Source organism: Pseudopodoces humilis, chromosome 6, assembly GCF_049639895.1.
Source record: "Pseudopodoces humilis isolate 2021_Gansu_Grassland_sample_001 chromosome 6, ASM4963989v1, whole genome shotgun sequence".
Classification (NCBI taxonomy): Eukaryota; Metazoa; Chordata; class Aves; order Passeriformes; family Paridae; genus Pseudopodoces; species Pseudopodoces humilis.
In genome coordinates, this window is record NC_142205.1 from 19,937,732 (window position 1) to 19,957,247 (window position 19,516).

The window sequence follows — 19,516 nt, forward strand, 5'->3', positions numbered from 1 at the left end:
ATTCATATTTTACAATACTACGGTAGCTTAAATTTCACCTGTGTGAAATTCACTGCACTCCTGCATCAATAATTCATGATACGGGACTCAGCATTTTAAGTATATACCAACTTTAAGTATATGCCAAATTTAAGTATATACCAACAAATGTGTTATAAAACTGCTCTCTAGGAGGACCTTGTGAGATGTTTCCCCAATACACTTGTCAGTGATCGTTTCATCTGCTATTGCTTTCTGAGCAAGTGGCTGAGTGTACCAAGGAGTGAAATCTTAGTAAACAGAGACTATATGATGCATATGTACTAGTACAGACCTAAATATTCAGCTACATGTCTGCAACATGTCTGCAGTTGCAGACTTCTGTCACATCTTCCTTGCTTTCCCATAGTGCTACTTAAATATCCTACTTGGATATTGACAGCATACTTTTTTTTCTTTGCTGTTATTACTGCTGTTGATATTATTTCCTATCTCTAACATATATTGTTTTACTTACAGAGGGAGGTGAAAAAAACAGTGGAATATCTTTTCCTCTGAGTCTGATGTAAATGATTCATTTGATTCTGTATGAATTTATCTTCACTTTATTAATACATACTGGTTTATTCTTCATGTGAATTTTACATCCAGCATTGTCATCATATTCCTTTGAGAGGTTATTGTTTTTCTTCTCATACCCCTTGATTTTACACATCCTCTAGATCTAATTTTTGCAAGCTTTTCTTAGAAGAAGGTTGTGTTGTATCACTAACATTCATTTTGCAAGTACTCTTTCCTGCTTTATTAGACATTCAGCATCTCAGATAGGGCATCGTACATAGAAAAGTTGAAAGCTTCATGACATTTTCTCTACCTTTCCTCATGATCAATTAATACTGAGGAATGGTCTCTAATCAAGGGATCTCAAAAAGACCATTCATCTACGTATTCAGTGTAAGGCAGGTACTTAATTTCCTTTCTGAAACACCTCTAATTAACTGGTACCTATCACAGAAAAAAAAATAATTAGTTTCAAAATATATGCTATCAAATAAGAATTACCTGTATTGAAAGCTTTGGCTGTAAAAATGAGTCTTCTTGCTTCTTTTTAGTCTTATATTCATTGGAAACATGACACTTGAAAAAAAGGGTCATTTTTTTTTATATCAGTTCTACTTAACAATGGAATGATAATTAAAAACATTGAGAATGGATCTAGAAGCTGTACTATATTCATGAGATGAAATAAATATTAATTTACCTATAATTAAAATAAATGTGGTCTTGTGTAAGAATGCACTACAAAAAACATCAAAAATACAGTCAAAATATTTGACCCATAGAACTCATCAGGGGTAGTAAAAAACAGGTGATTTTTCTGCTGCTCAAAACTATATTGACCTGAATTTTTCTGCTGATGTACTTTATTCATTTTTGTTTTGCCTGCTAGAACTAAATGCTTGTCTCTATGTGTAGCCCTAGAGCCAAAAAGAATGCACAGCTCATGTAATACGGTAAGTGCTATCTCCAGGAAGTTCCTCCTGTGATATTTAAGTGCCAAAAAAAGATGATCTGCAAAGTGAAGACAAGTACATAGAATTCCTGAGTATCTGAAACTGCCAACAAGACAAATTGTTTTTATAGTAAGTGCCTAAGAAATGCATTAGTACCGCTTCCACTTGGAAGCCAAAATGAATGCAACGTAAGAGCAAAACAGCACAATCTGTTGTAAAGCAAGCCTGTGGCAGACAATGACATTGTTGGCACATGCAGCATGAAGGAGGAAATGGAGAAAAGTTGTCCTGGGTGTGGAGATAACTAATTCAGTACTATTAAAGTGAGCTGCATCTGCAGCTCGGTTTAGTTTTACAAATAGACACACAGAGAAGCACTGAATCCTGCAAGCTGCACAGCAGGAGCCCAAGACTGTATATTCTGAGCTTCTACCCTTTTCCTTATGGAACATATTTTCAAATTAATTAATGTCAAAATGCAAAAAATACATTCAGCTTCGCTGGATAAATACCTTTGCTTGATTGATGTCTCTGGTAGTGGGTTCAGTCTAGGAATGAATAATGCTAAACAATAAAAAACCCTCCTGTTTGTCTTTGGTTATGGTTAGGGTTAGGGTCTAACCTTCACAGTGATTTTATCTATGAATTATCATTCACAGTACTCCTGATATTTAGCAGTTAATTAAAAGTGAAAATTACAGGCATTATTTTTTAGATAACTTTCAAATATCTTCAGTTTTAACTCTCTGAAAAAAAGGCCACAGTCAAAACACTATTTGCTTATGTATCTTTTTGAAAAGGTCCTAGCTCATTTAGATTGATATCTTCTATATAAATTCAATTGTCATTGATGCTTTTGCTGACAGCTAAAAAAGATGCAATATTGTGTGTGTTTAGGTATCTTCAAAACTAAGAGAGTAAGAAAATTCAAGTTTCACTCAATAGATTTTTTCATTAAAATAAAAAATCTATTGAAGGACCAGACCTTTTACACAGTTTAATTTGTTTGTTTTCTCATTGCAAGTTTATTACCCAACACAGTTTGCAAGAACTGGAAATCAGATTATAGATTTAGTCCCCTGTGACTAATAACTTTGAATTCCTGGTTCAAAAAAAAAATCCAAAATAATCTGGAAGTAATTTTCTTTTAAATTTTTTTCCTTTATAATTTGATCAATATTGTTAATATGTCCACTAATGTTTGTGCTAGATTTTTAATTATATTAGCAAATTTGTCATTTCTCTATGCTTATAGCAATGTTCTTGCTCTGTTCATAGGGCTAATTATGTAATTTATGCATATTCTCATGGAAGGTCTATCACAATATTTAACAGATGGTTCAGAATTTGAGAAAGAATAAAAAAGGAAGCAATCGACTGACACTTTCACTATCGTGGAGAAAAAATATTGCATAACCATTCAATAAAAACATAGTAGAAAACCCAGCTAAAACTTTTCAGTATATCTCCATCTATATCTATATGTCAAAAGCACATTGCCAGGTCACGTTGAACTTCTCATCCACTAATACCCCCACGTCTCTCTCCTCAAGGCTGCTCTTGATCCTTTCTTCACCCAGCCCATTACTGGTACTTGGGATTGCCCTGACCCTGCTGCAGGACCTTGCATTTTACCTTCTTGAAATGCATGAAAAGTGCACAAGCTCACCTCTCAAACCTGTCAAGGTTCCTCTGTGTGACATATCCCTTCCTGTTGGAGTCAGACACAGAGTGTGTGCCCTTGTCTCTGATGCCTGGCTCTGAGATCCAGGAGAACATTGAATTTCATATAACATGAAATTTATGAACATGTTTTCATGATGACTCCAACACCTTCCCTCTAGCATGTTGACTGAACAGACAGCTTGGTGGTGTTGAGCACTGAGAGCGCACTCCATCCCACAGTCCGCGTCACCAACAAAGACATTAAACAGTGTCAGCCCCAATACTGACATCTGAGGACTACCACCCACGCCTGGTCTCTACTTGGACATCAAGCCTTTGACTGCAAGTCTTTGAGTGCATCCATCCAACCAATTTCTTATTCATCACATCTGTCAAATCCCTGTTTCCAGTTTAGAAACAAGGTTGTCATGTAAGCGTTAAATGTTTTGCATAAATCTGGATTGATTACATCAGTTGTTCTTCCCATATTCACCAATGCCTTAACCATGTCATAGAAGACCACCAAATTCATCAGGCACAATTTGCCCTTAATGAAGACATCTTGACTGTCATCAATAACCTCCTTATTTTACACATGCCTTATCATACTTTCCAGGAGGATCTGCTTCATGACCTTTCTAGCACCTGTAGTTCTCTGGGTCTTCTTTTTATCCCTTTTTAAAATTTGGGTTGAAGTTTCCCCTTTTCCAGAGCTTCACTGGAGCAGCAAAAATTCTCAGATATGACAGATATCAGCTTAGCCACTTCATCTGCCTACTGCCTCAGTACCCACAGATGCGTTTCATCAGGTCACATGGTTTTATGCACCTTTAGGTTCCTTAGGTGGTCTCAAACTCAGTCTTCTCCTTCAGAGCTTCTTCATTCTCACAGTCCCTGACTTTATGTCCCATGACTCAGGCAGCATGGCTGGGACATTTGCCATTGAAGATGAAGGCAGAAAAGTCATTGGGTAACTCAGTCTTCTTCATCTCCTGGGTAATCAAGTCTTCCATTTCCTTACAGAGAGGGTCCGCATTTTCCCTAATCATATTTTTTTCACCAACATAGCCATAGAAGTTTTTCTTGTTTCTCTTGATGTTCATAGGTTGATTTAATTCCATCAGGTCTTCAGCATTTGTATTCTGATCCCTGGCTGCTCAGTTCATCGCTTTATATTCATTCCAGGGTATATGTCCTTGATTCCACCTTTTGTGGTTGTCATTTTTGTGTTTGAGTTTGACCTTGTTCATCCACACAGGCCTCTTGGTGTTTTTCCTGACTTCATCTTAGCTGGAATGCATTTCTCCTGACTGCACTTGGGAGCAGATCCCAGAACATTAGCCAAGAGATGGACTATAGGCCAATAGATATAACACACACATATATAAGTATACAGATATATTTATATAACAAGAGATTTCAGCTGGGCATTGCTTCTCATGTATAATGAAATACATATTCTTTCACACGTATCTACGTATATATTCATAATTAAACTACTAACAAAACAGATTTTTTGATCAATGTTTGCTTTTTCATGGCTTCAAAGACAAAGGATTCTCAGAGTGTTATTCATTCTTCAGAACACTAGCATGAGCAATAAAAGATATAGTCAGTCAATAGTGTGTGCAGGAAGTCTGTGCATCTTTGCGGTACTAACTCCTTGATTTTGTTGCCTGTATGTTGGGAGGTGTTAAACTGGAAGGAAAAACACCAGAATACAGAGGCAGGAATAGTTTGCTCAAGGGTCTTGCTAGTTGTCTTGTCTGCCACCTAGTGTCAAGCTAGCTGATCATTCTGCTGCTGTATGGGGGGGGGGGTGTTAATATTTGTCAGTTATGAATCATTTGGGGGTTCACTTTGAAAAAAAGCTTCTAAGAATCAAAATAACACTAAATACAAAACAAAAAAATGTATTGGGCTTTGATCCAAAATCTTCTGCAACTGATATATAATATTACAAATGTAAATTTTGAAAGCATAAAAGAGAAAGGAGTTAAAACCCCCATCAAATAAGATTTTTAAGCTAATTTTGAAATAGAAATTTCAAAATTTAGGTGGACAAAGGGGGCTTATAGGCATATGAAAATCTAAGTAGCCTAATTTAAAGGCTGATGAGAGCTCATAAATCTCATTAGCTTCACAAGATTTATAGAGAGCATATCCGTTTCAGAACAGGAGAAAATAATGATCTATGAGAAAGACCTACATTGGGGGTTCTTATTTAGTAGCTTATTTTATTTCAGGGTAATCTGATCTGGTTACTTTTAAAGATGCATTTTAACTGTTGCACAATGATTAAAATATCTCTTTCATGTTTGACTGCAAAAGTGGCAAGGAGGCCTTGATGGGTCTGGTCCCTACTCTTATTACAAATATCCATCCTTTGTACTTTTATATACATCATCACATCTCACCTGTCAACTAATTATGAAGAGTTTCATATGTTGATCAACTCACAGCCTAGGCATTGAGCTGTGCAATGTCTAAGCTTCTGCCAGTTTTAAAGAATCTTTTTCTCCTTTCTCTTAAAGCTTGTATTTTCTGCCTTTCTCTTGTCCTACTCTAGGCTATAGAAAATTTTCTTGAAAACACGTATTTTAGGAAGTTCTGAAAAGCTGGGGAAAGAGCAGTACCTTGTCAGAAATAGCCTGGGTGTTCAGATTTCTAAAGGATTTTCTCTTCCTTTGCAGCAGGCAGCTGCAGAAATTGCTCTTGGTCTGACAGAAGGTGCCCAATACAGAAAGCTTGATACATTTCTTTGACCAAAGATGGATGTCCCATGGTTTACACATACCAAAAGAGCAACCAACCATTTTCTGTTTTTCAAGTTATTCTAGTAACTTCATGAAGAGATAAATTGGAAGTTAATCTTTTGCTGTGATCTCTGACTAAGCTATCCAAAACTTCATTCAGACGTTTTTGAAAGCATCCTTTCCAAAAAACAGGGCCTTTTTGAGTCAAAACAACAAACTTTGATTGCACTTCCAATATATAACTCTCATGTTTCCAAATAGAATCAGCCAACCTCAGGACCTGGCACCTGTAAGGCTGCAGATAATACAAGTATCCAAAATTAGAATCTGAACCTTTCTGAAAACAAAATGTGATTTATTTGCATGCAGAAGGGGTATTCACTGACATGAAAAAGAAAAACAAAGCGTGCATAGTCTCCTGCCTATGCTTGACATTTCCTTCACATTTCGATAAAGACACAGGCAGACCTACGTCCATTTTTGTCTGCTGTTAGACCCATTTTCTTGCTGTGTTTCTCAGCCATATCTGCCATCCACCTGACTGATTCAGACTAGTCACTGACAACTCTTCCACGTCCCATGCTGCAGGATAGAACTGTCACCTAAGTGAGCCTTTTGGTTTGGGTGGCATTTTTAACTGCTGTTACTGTCATTAAGTCATAGGGTCAGCTTTCCACATCTGTTCCAGTGGCTTTTGTGTGCAGATGATTGTCAATCTGCTCCTCAGTCAAACCTTATAATGTTTTACGTACTTACAGATTTTCCACATTATGTGTAAAATGTCATAGGAAAAACAAGTGATGGTAAAATAAAATATTATTTACCATCAACTAGTGTGTGCTGACTGCTGATACAATTAACAATTGACAGCAACGTTCCTGAACTAAGATATTACATAATTTATTCTATTTTATTCAAAAGTTTTTGTCAAGAAAGAGAAACACAACATAAATTGGAGTAATTAATTTATCTCAACTGTAGTTAAACAGTGATGATTCAGTATAATCAGAAGATAGTTTTACATATGGATTTATATAAGAAAAATTAAAATAGATAACTAGTGTGGTGGAAATAAATATTATTTTGAGATTCTCAAGCATGAAACATTGCCTCACCAACAAGATAAGATACAGATCCAAACAATTGCCCTCTTAAAAGGAATTCCTCTTTTAGGAGATTTTTTTGTTATCTGACTTGAATAAAATAACTTAAAATATTCAGTAAAAAGCAGATGATATAGATATTTTATATTTACAAGTAAATTAGCCATAATACTGAATTAATTCAAAAAGATCATATTCTACTACAGTCTTAGTCCTTTCCTCTTACTTGACAATAATTACAATAGCTATTGACCAGTAAAAACTGGCACTAACAACAAAGTCAAAAGCAAAAATTAGGTAAAGATTAAAACTATTTCTATTGAGTTGAAATGCAAGCAAAGCAGTTATCTGTGTATTGTTAGAATCAGTGTGGCTAAACCCTGCACTATTTACTTATAAAATGAGAGAATGACTTTTCGTATCCAAATTATAATAATACCATATTTTTGTATATTTTAAAATCAAATTCTTCTCAATGAGAAAATAAATATACCCCCTAACTGAATGCATGCAACATATATTTGTTTTAGAGTTCCCCTTCCCTTCCCTTCCCTTCCCTTCCCTTCCCTTCCCTTCCCTTCCCTTCCCTTCCCTTCCCTTCCCTTCCCTTCCCTTCCCTTCCCTTCCCTTCCCTTCCCTTCCCTTCCCTTCCCTTCCCTTCCCTTCCCTTCCCTTCCCTTCCCTTCCCTTCCCTTCCCTTCCCTTCCCTTCCCTTCCCCTTCCCTTCCCTTCCCTTCCCTTCCCTTCCCTTCCCTTCCCTTCCCTTCCCTTCCCTTCCCTTCCCTTCCCTTCCCTTCCCTTCCCTTCCCTTCCCTGCCCTTCCCTTCCCTTCCCTTCCCTTCCCTTCCCTTCCCTTCCCTGCCCTGCCCTGCCCTGCCCTGCCCTGCCCTGCCCTGCCCTGCCCTGCCCTGCCCTGCCCTGCCTTTGCCTTTCCTCTTCCCTCTTCCTTTCCCTTTTCCTTTTCCCCTTCCCTTTCCCATTAAAAAAAGGAAATTAATATAGGAAAAGGAATGCATTCATGCTGTTTTAATGATTTGCCTTTAACCCAAGAAGTAAAGAAAATTCAAAGATAAGGCTTCCAATTAATCTTTAACTTGTAACATAAAAGCACTGATTTCAGGCCTTAACAACGTTGCAATTATGAAGGCACAGGGGGAATGTACTGTGGACATAGTCAAAGTTTTAATCCTTAATATGTCTGGCTCTTGTGAATTTCTCATAGCTTTAAAATTTAACATCGTTTCTGTTTGTGTTATAAACATATGTGTTCTTGACCCACTTCAAAAAACAACCACAAGTGAAATACCATTTCCATTAATCATTCAGGAGCTTTGCAAGAAGATTGCATCTCAAGAGATGACTTTTTCACTGAAGTTTACGCTATTCAGCTTGGTTTCATTATTTTTTACATATATTGAGTTGCAGCTGCTTGTTGTTCAGAGCATTGGTTTTAGAACTTATTCCCATCCTTTCCATCCAAATGCACACATTGTCACTTAATATCCTGAAGAGAAAAATTAATTTCTATGTAATTATAGTTTTGCCCTGACAACTACAAAAAATTCATTGTAAACTAATACCTTGCAAATGAAATTCTATTTTCATCCTTTAATCACTATGTAATGAGGCTACAAAGGAGATGTTTGTACTGTGTTGAAATAGTAAATAGATGTAACAATAACTTTTTCCCACTTTTCACCAGATTTTTTACTAATATTTTAATGGGAATATGGATCCACACTAGTGGCTCTCCTTGCAAAACTAAAACTTAAGTTTATTATGTATTTGTAGAAATTAATTTCTATCCATAATATAATGTTATGCTGGAAATATTCTATGACTGTTATTCTTAGAAAGACAAAGATTTAAAGAATCATAGCAAATTAATCTTTTAAATCATAAATCTGTATATTATACACTGAAAATTATCATTGCTGCATTACACCTTCTTCATGGATCTAGCTGTAAAATCCAGTACTCATGAGGAGCATATTTAATTCAGCATTGTGCATATTAAAATCCATACTTTCTGTTTACCTGTCTGTGAAATAAAAAGTATGAGACTGAAAAATATCCATAGTTGAATATTTGTGCACGCCCTTAGGAAGTTGCATGATCCTTGACTCCTCAATATTTCTCAGAGAAGGAAGATATCCTTGATTCTTGAACAGAACAGTAATTTTGTTTTTTTACATAATAGAAAAGCGGATAATAATCTAGGCTTGTAAGAGCAGGTGAGGCAGAAAAATTTAAATTCAGTATGAGAGACGCAAATTGTCAGGCATAAGTCTTCACTACTCTGCTGGAACTAGGGAAGCTCAGTGCCTTCAGAAAGGCCTCTGGAATGATAGATATTACAACATTAGTTGATTATATTTCATAGGTATTCCTTTTCAAAACTGACAGGATTGCTGGCATTATCCAGCATTGATGATCTTAGCTGCTTCCTGGCTTAAGATATTTTATGATACTTATTAGTCTGCTAGATATTACATTTTGATAGGAAATAAATGGTAGCAAGTTTTGTGGGGTTGGTTTTTTTTTTTTGTTTGTTTTGGGGCTTTTTCATGGGTTTTTTGGTTTTGGTTTGGTTTGGGTTTTTTGTTTGGTTGGGGTTTTTTGTTTGGTTGGGTTTTTTTTGTTTGTGTTGGGTTTTTTTCTCTGTTTTGGTGTGATTTTTGGGTTTTTTTTCAAAGTTTGTTTGGTGTTTTTTTAATGATAAGTATCTATTTGTCAGCTCAAACAAGGAGCTCCATTGGTGGTCATCCCCCTTGTTGAGGGAGCTCAGGTGTGGTGTTCACTCAGACAAAAGTTTCTTTCTCTACACACACCGCAGAGCACGCGGTGACCCAGATGGACTGGAGCAGAAGAGCACACAAGGATCCGGAACCCAGGCTGCAGGGAGCGCCAGGCTGGCACTGCTCTCTGAGGGCAGCATCGGCTGTGTGAGATGCCATCAGGCTGACAGTGTGCTCAGCCCAGCGGCACAGATGAAGATGAAGTAGAAAGACTAAGAAATATTAGGGACTCCGAGGAAGAGATTTTCTCGAGGAACTGCACTCGGCCGTACCTCAGACAAAGGCACCTGCTATCCATTTCACAGGAAGCAGTGGATGTCCCACCCTCTCACCACCAGGCAAAAGAAGGGGACTTCTGAAATGGAGGGAAGGGAAAGGAAGCAGTTTCTGATTGGGCTGGAAGGAAAATCCCCTGCAAGGGGGGAAAAAGATCTGCATGAATGAGCAAGGGACTCCTGTCATTACTCAAGCGTAAGTGGGAAATACACATTTGATGAAAGCAGAGTCAGGCCACTTAGAAATTTGGCAGGAGGTATGAGGCTTTATGCAAAGATATAGATCTGAAAACAAATTCCGCCAAGTCTGGAAAAGTTATAAGCATGCAAGAATCACTCTTCATGCTGCTGAGTACTTGATAGTGTTTACCTAATAAGTTTCTGACTATTTTTCTCCTCAACAAATGTGCCCTTATCATAGTTCCAAGTGTGATCAGGTTGTGCATACATCAAGCTATGCAGGAAATTAGCATCCAGTTCAGAGGTAGAAGAGAACAGGGGAATTTTTCCTGCTTTCATCTGCTCTGGATTAAGCCCCCTGTATTTGAATTAAAAGATGAGAATCTGCTTCTCCTGTATCATCCACATCACTGACAAAAAGAAATTCTGAAAGATTAACACCTTTGATTCAAATATGTGGGGGATTTGGCCTGGAGAAGACACTAGACTCCTACAAAGCCTCACAGAATTATTAAAATAAAGTCAGAAACAAATGACTTAGAAGTCACAGTAAATTGACCCCTTGCTGGCCAACAGCAAAGTCCACATCCAGTTGCTCTCTAATTCTTCCACCCCAGAAAGATACAGAAGAAAATCAGAAGGGAAAAAAATGACAAAAGCCTCATGGATCATGATAAGTACAATTTAATAATTGAAGAAAAGGAAGACCAACACACAAGTGGTTTAAAGGCATTTACCACTTCCCATCAACTGATCAATTCCCAGAGAGTCCTCAGCTATCTTTGAAAAACTACTCCCCCACAAGGTAGTTTTATTGCTGAGCACCATGTTTTATGACATCAGTACTCCTTTGGTTAGCTGGGGTCACCTGATTTTGTCCTTTCCCAGCCTCTTGCCCACCCTCAACCCACTCTGTGGGCAGGGCTGAGTGAGAAACAGAGAGTTTCCTGACATTCTGTAAGCACTAATCAGCAATTGCTGAAACATTGGTGTGTTAACACAGTTTGGGACATAATATTAAAACACAGCAACATATAGATACTATGAAAAAAAATTTACTTAATCCTAACCTGACCTAGCAGAGAATTGTACTGGTCTGACTGGAAACTGCTAAGTAGGGAAGCCAGAATCAGGGAACAGAGACTATAACACATTGAACAGGGAGGCTCTTCAATAAGCAGCCAGAATTTAGCTCATTTTCGTCTCTCAAGTGAATGATCTAAAAAAAAATTTACTGCAGACAAACAAATTTTTGCTTATTTTTCATGAAAAGATTATTATTTATTTGCTTACTGGATTTTCTGAACTAATTGAATGTTTCACAATTATATTTTAATTAATTCACAACACCTATATGAGGAAATGAAAGATTACAAATAGGCATCAGGTAATGAAAAGAAACACAATATTTAAGAAACATCTATAAATTTTGGGTAGTAAAATCTGGTATTCATTGCATTAATTTCAGAGTGCTTTATCTCATACTTCACATATTCCAAACAGATCTCGTTGCAGCTGAGACTCCTCAGCAGTTCATATTTCAAGATTTCCAGTTATGTTGTTACTATAAAAAATTAGTTTAAACTACTTTCCTAGGACAATTAAAGAAATACCATGTCAAAGACAAAAGATGTAATTCCAGTAGTCTAAGAAAATATCTGGTTTTTTCCCTCATTTTTGATATCTTGAAATGAAATAATCCAGCTTCATTTTAAAATACAGAGCGTGAGATATGTGAAGGTAAAACTTACGAATGCCCCATAGATGATCGCTCAATCTCAAAACATGAGGGATGCTGCAATAGTTTGTCTCTTTAAAGTAGAAAGACTCAGACAGTACCCCATGGCACAAGACCTTTTGTCTTTGGAGCTGGAAAGAGTAAGAGCTACCCTGCTGAACGACAGCAGTATGAACACGGGACAGTTGTCCTGGCCAAGATGTTCCCATGAGGGCTATGAAGTGCTGCCAAAAACATTACCCACACATGTATCTGCTTTGTACTCTAGGCACAAACCCACAATGGTGGGGTTTTTTCACATTCAAAAAAATATGAGTCCCTGAATTAGTGTCTTTCTTCTTCTCTAGGCAGTGTCTTGTTTTTGTATGTTACTAACGGTACCATCAGTGAAACTGTGCAATGGTACTAAAAGAAAAATACCAGTTTTATTCTGTAACATTATTATAAAACTGAACATTAGTACATAGTGAATATAACTTCTAACTCTCATTTTGATTTTCATCTTTCAAAGAGTGATTGCTCAGGTAAGAGGAATTATTTGTACTAAACCTCAAATTCACTTTACTTGATATTATCAGCTAAGCCTTTGAAAGAACATTAAAAGCACCTGTATTTTAAATTGCAGCTGATAAAGCAGCAAAGCTCGTGCAGAAGATAATGACCTAAAAAGGGGTAACATCACAGTAGAATCAGATAGTGCCATTCAATTGTCTGTTCTGCCATAAAGAAATGTGCCATTATTTCTTGATTTAAGATTACAAAGAACAATGCTCAGGTAATATTCACTTTTTTTGGAAAGATTTTTATGCATAGATTTAGATAAACAAAATGCTATTTTCTAAGGCTGCTGAAAATCTATTGAGCACAACAAACTCTTCCTGTCTTTTCAAAAAGTCAAACAGCAAGTTTTCTCACACTATAAGCATAAAAGTGTATAATTTGTAGTCTTAAACTCAAGCCATAAATAGAGGTCTCACTGAGTTTTAAGATGACTGAAAGAAGAAAGAAATTGTCCAGGGTTGTCAGTGCTGGAACAGCAGAAAATAGGACAAATGTAAAATTTATTGGAAAGAATTTATTCATTATAAACAAAAAGGTAGCCAGCTACTTTGAAGAAAACAACCATCTCTAACAGGTTCAAGGGACGTAGTGATTTCAAAAGTCTATACCTTTAGACTGTAAATGTAATCTTCTTCTGTACTTAGAGAGCAGTTGTATACTCTATTTATAAAAGATGAACATATTAATATTTAAAGAAGAAAAACAAAGGAAAAAGTCAAGTAAATTCCCTACGAAATTGTTCAGTGTGTGTATACCATCCATGTAGGTGGTGTACTTGAATATAAGATGTTCCTTTACACTTATACATGAAGCATGATAGCAAAAAAGTCACTAGAGAATATAAAACAGAGAAAGAAAGCTCAGACTTCAGCTTTAACTAAGACCATGATTGATTTTTTTTTTCCTTAGCTAAAAAACATATAAAGGAACAAATTACATTCTTTTTTTCTTTCTTGTTTCATGGGGAACTGATAACCAGAAATGTTGGAGCAATTTTGTCCACTACATATTAGGGCTGAGTGAAAAACTGACTGCTGAGGGGAAAAATTATTCAAGTTTCATGGAGCTTTTGCCAACATTGGATCTAGTCAATGGTACTTTTGTTGACTAAAATGCATTTAATTACATATGTTTTTGTTTTTTTAAAGCTAACTGGTTTTAGCCCATTTTCAAGGTATTGTAAGAATGGATACAGAAAAGTTTTAGGAATCGCTAATATTTCCTTCTCCAAGATGAGAACTGGTTTTGGTTTCAGGTGAAAGACAGCTGCACTTATTACTCTTTGTCTTAAGAAAAGCATAGTAACAACAGAAAAGTGTCTGGTATTGCAGAATACTTGTAGAATACTGAAACATTTCCTGTCATTTTAAAGAAAGTTAAGAAATTATTTGTCATGTTATCAATAAAGCCTTTATACTGTGGTGATGAAACTTGAAAAGATCATTGTTCCCAAAATTCAAGCTCAAATTAGTTTCAAAAGGGAATAAAGTAAGACTAAAGAAAGTTTAAAAAGAGGCTGGAGGTGAAGATGACTGTTTTAAACAGATAGATCAAAATTTTAGGTGGTTGTCTCTGTGGGAGAGGTGAGGAAAAATTTTGTTCTCAGAAGGCAAGGTTTAAAATCTCCAGTTCATCAGTGAAGAAGGGGTGGCATTTCTGAAAATCCCCGTCACACCTATATTGACTTCAAAAGCCCTCCATTGTATAACACACAATATATCCAAGATGTATCTTAGATAGGTGTCTGTCTGGTTTTTCTATTACCCAATTCTTTCTGCCCAGGACCTAATCTATCTCAGCTTCTTCAGAGATGGATGGTGGCTCTTTCCAAGGAGATGTACCTGTGTTTTTTTATCTATTGCCTAATACTTCATATTAGGGCACCTTCCTAGGAATTTGGAGAGGTGTGTTCTCTGTCTGCTGTAACAGCAGGAGAATTAAATTTATGTCTGAAAGACAATATTGAAAGGGCTGAAAGGGCAAGAAACCTGACACTTGAAGAAGGAGCTGGGCTCCTGTCCATATGTTAATATATCTATATATCAAATCTAATAATCATAATATGCTAGTAACATATGTGTCTATATAAGCTTATATGCTATTAATTGTAATACATATTTATATTATATTAGGTCAACAACGGGAAAAAATAAAGGAACTATTTTCTAAGACCTTTTTAGCCGTTTGGAGTCTAATAGCCTCTGTTTCTTTCAGTACTATATTTACAGTTCAATAGAGATGAAAAGATGGCTTCCCAGAATTTAGAATTTAGAAGAAATTTTTTTCTGCCTCAAGATGATTAAAATGAAAACAATAAACTTTCAGATTTCTCTGAAAAATGCTAAAAGCAGACAGTGATTGTGAAGAAGCTGAACAATGCTAGAAGCTAAAAGATCAGGATCATGGATGTTTTTCACAATGCCTATAAAGAACTCAGTGTTTATTTTGCTGTGCTCTAGTCGGGTAGAGACATAAGTGTGAAATAGATAATTATGGCCCCAATAAAATATGTGAAAGCAGCAAAGGTGTCAGCTAATCTTTAGATGCCTACAAAGTTAGGCTGGAAAACAATACAGACATACAGAACAGATGTTTACAAACTAGGTAGGACTTCAGGTCTCCTTGATAAGATTTCAGCAGAACAAACACCATTCAGAAAGTCACTGATTTGTTTCAAAGATATTTTTAGAACCAAGCAAGTAATTTGAAGCAGGAGATTAGGTTATCTTTCAGATCAAGTATATCTTAATCATATTGTACAGTGAAAAGTTAGGCATGCAAGAACAGAGGAAAAGAAGGAATAAAGCTGTCCTAGGTAAAAAGGAGAATGATTTTATGCATATTTAAATGGATTTTGGATAGGTACTTTTTCATCAGTCTGTGACTATACTATGACTGAATTTTTGTAATTCTTTCATCTTTCATTTGATTAAAAAATAGCACTAATGCATAAGGCAATGGAAAATGGGACACAGTTCTCAATCACTTATATTTAATTGAGTTAGGCAACAGAATGAAAGACAAAAAATTTAAAGGTATAAAACATACATTATTAAGTCTACCAAATAGCAGCCTTATTCAATATGTATGTATCTGAGCAATAATTTTAAAAACTGTTGTAATTTTATACCATTTCTGAGTGTATCTGAGGGGTTACTGCACTGACAAATGGAGATATTCTCCAAAGTTACCAAACACTAATATATTCAAATATTCCTTAAGTATAAACTTTGTTAAAATCTATGCAGGATTGGCATGTTTTGATGGGCCTTATCCAACTCTGATTATCGATAGTATTCTTCCTTTGCAAAAATTAATCACCTGTTTAAAAATTCCCAAATGCTAGAATGCAAGAAAATGAAAAATTATGGAATCCAGCCCATTTTCAGCTAGGGTATTGATCTTCATTATTTGTTAGTAAATACCTGAAAAATACCCCCACCTCCAATAAGTAAACAGGTCCAAAAGTCAATATAGTAGCTTTTTAGGAGATTGTTTTGGATGGAATCTATAAGATACAGATTTTTTAATAAATCTGGAATTCGAGCACAAGCTTAAAATGAACTTGTGTATACACAGCACCATTCCGAAGGAGAAATGGGATCATGACTCCACCATGATCAGCTTCTTCCCCACTTCTGCTCTACAGTTTGTTTGGCTCTGTGCTAATAGTAGCTTTCTGTGTCTGCCTGCTCTCAGGTAAATCAGCAAGATCAGTTGTCTGTTTAGAGGAAAATGGTTTTTTGTGTTCCCTTGCTTCCTGCATTAGCACACAATAAAGCAAATGGGCATGAAATTAAAAGGTTTGCCTTTTCTGTGAGAGGTGACATTAGTATTATTACACGTCTTAATATATATAATTAGTATTATACTGTATGTCTTCATTAACCCCTGTTATTATGAAAAAATATAAATATATTTTTCATACTTTAGAAGAATGTTGTATGGTATTAGATGAGAACACATGTAATAAAGTGAAGTTGCATGCTGCTTACCTGTATGAATAAAGGAAAGCAAATAAAGGATATAACCTTTCTCCCCTTTCTTTTTCTGAACTCTGTGGTATAAGAGGACAAAAGTTGTGAAGAAAAGTTATTTTGTTCATTAGACATGAAGTGGGCAAAGAAAAAGAGTAGTTTTTTTCCTCAAAAACCTTTCTTCAGATATAAGCACTGAAACCTCTTTCCCTGAATTGCTGGCTAGGGAGTAAAGAATGTGAAGTGTTCCTTTCATGCACCCTGTTTCTGCTACTGCACTCAAGACAGCAAGGTGTAAAAGTTTTCTGTAAAAGTCACCCGTTAAAATTATACTGTGGTATTGCAAATATTAATGGCTGGTTGGTGCCTTGAAGGTACAATCATCCATTCTGTTGTGCTTCCACTGAACATTATGAGTCCTCTTGAGAATGGCGACCAAAGGACAGTCAGTCTCAGCTCATGTCTTCCTCTCTGTTGTCTGCTTGCCCCAATGCCTGCACATCTTGTCAAATTTAATTCAAGTCAAACAAGATGGAAACAGGGGTTAGAACCGTGTTTCCTAACCCTGCACATTTATTTCAGTAATGAACAATAGCAAGCTTGTTTTATAAATATATTTGATTCTTGTTATCAAGAATATCTTTCTATACAAGTAGAAACAGGTACATACTGCCTAAAAGCTTTCCCAAGATCCACATGCATGCAAGTATTCTTCAGAATCTTTTCAATTGGCTATTTCATCATATTTTGAAAACAAATATTTGCATGCAAAATATGGCTTTTAAAGTCCCATGCAAGACAAAGACATCACAGTCCAGTCTTATATAAGGTGTGATAATCACTGCCACAACTTGGAGCAAACCGTGCTTTAAGATTCTAAAAAGTGTCAGGACAATTGTTCCAATTAAATTTCCGTTATGTATGGGACATTAATCCTTTAATTCCCAAGAACCAATTTCACACCAAAATAAGCACAAATACTATCCTAGCATTTTTTTAACTATACTCTCTGTTTGATTTTACCCCATTTGTTGCATTATATCTAAATCTAGGGACATATTGGCTCTGTGTAATAAAAATAAATAGAAAAGAATTCCTGAGATAATAATCAAATGAGTTTCCTTTATTGCTGAGAACCAACAAAATACACTGGATAAAATTACATTGCTATAACACAAGCATCTGAAAGGTCTAGAGTAATTTGTACTCTAATTATCAGAGTTTGCAGAATGATACACCATGTCTTGTAGATTATTGAAGATATCTTCAGGTTTTATCCTCTGATAGAATAGTAGGAAAGTTCAAACAGGTCCAAAATTCTATAAATAACAATACTGTATTACAGTGTTCTGAGAATGTGTCAAGTCTTGAAGAGCCAGATTGTGATCCTGGCTTTGTGCCCACACCAGGAATTATGAGGCTGTTCAGCATTCATACTGCCTACATTTGCTGCCTATATAACTGCTAGCAAGTATGGAAGAAATGAGCTTCTGTAGAGCCATTGGTTTGCCCTCTTTGCGGGTGGAACTAGAAAATTGACCATAAATGGTGTAGAACTCTCCAGTTCACAGGAGTTCTGAAAAGTAACCCACTCTAATTACAGGACTGATACATACTGGCACATTTCTCTACCTGAAAAAGAGAGTGGGGTAGAAGTGTGAGAACACAGAACTCTGTGGCTTTGAGTCATAATGTGATTTTTTTTTTTAGGCTTGTGTATTATCATTGTTGTTAGCCTATGAGTCAATGCTTATTTACTCCATGCACTATGGGCAAAGAACCCTTTCCTGACTCCTGGTATCTACAGTTCCATCTGTCCTAAAAAATGAAAGAGGAATGTTGTTTAAGCACTAGACCTCTGTACATCTATACCTGCTTATTTGATAATTCTTTCCCTAGTTATGCTTTAGACTGCTCCAAATACCTCTTTTTAAGACAAGACCTGCACAGGCTTCTAGAAAAAGTTTTCTTCATGAGCAAATCTCAAAAGTGTATGCAGGTAAAACTCAGTCAGATTTCCACCAGTTTTCCCTCCATATATTTTACAGATATATATATTTATACACATATATATATTTTACACATATAATTTATATGTCTTTGAATATGGTCCTCACAAAATTATCACACAGACATTCATCACAAATCCACATGTCACACCTCAAAACTTCCAATAAAAGGATCTTCTCTGTTTCTTCATAGAAGTTGCTAGTATAGGAAGCTGCAAGATAATTTTCACATTAGTTCTGGCATTTTAATCTGGGTGAAGATGGGGAAAACCCACCTGCCACTATCCCTTAGACATGTAAATTAAAGATGATCTCTCAGGGCCTTCAGGGTTTGGCTAAGAGAGTAAATCGTGCACTATGTAGTGTGGATCAGGTAAAGCTGTGCAAGACTGGCTGTCTCTCGTGTGGAAATGAGCCAGTCCTTTCCACTTGACCTCAGAAACTCAGAACTCTCAGCCCTCAGAAAGTCTCATTCCTTGACTGTTTTTACATAGTACTGTGGGCATAGTCATGTTACATTCACTGGCCATTACTATCTGTCTTCCCCCTGTTCTTTGACTACTAACTTCTTAAGAAAAATATCATTACTACAGCACTGCCCTGAGAAAGCAATATGGTGAATGTGGGGATCCATAAATACGATCCATAATTTTAAAAAGTAGTCATTTACATCATTTTGGGATTTTTTAGACACTGTTTATCATATGCTTCTTCAAATGCAGTAACAGATGACTGTAACAACTTCTAGTGCTATTGTGAAGGCAGACCTCTCTTTTATAAGCTGAACACTCCAGTCGTCTTCCCACTCATTACATCCTACATGTTGTCAATCTTAGTTTCAAGAGCTGTCAATCAGAAATGCAGTGGATGATATGTGCAGTATTTTTTAACAACCCTAAGGTGGGCATTTCTTTGATTTTTCTTTATTCTCTTGATTGCAAAGTGCAGTATATGTCTTGCA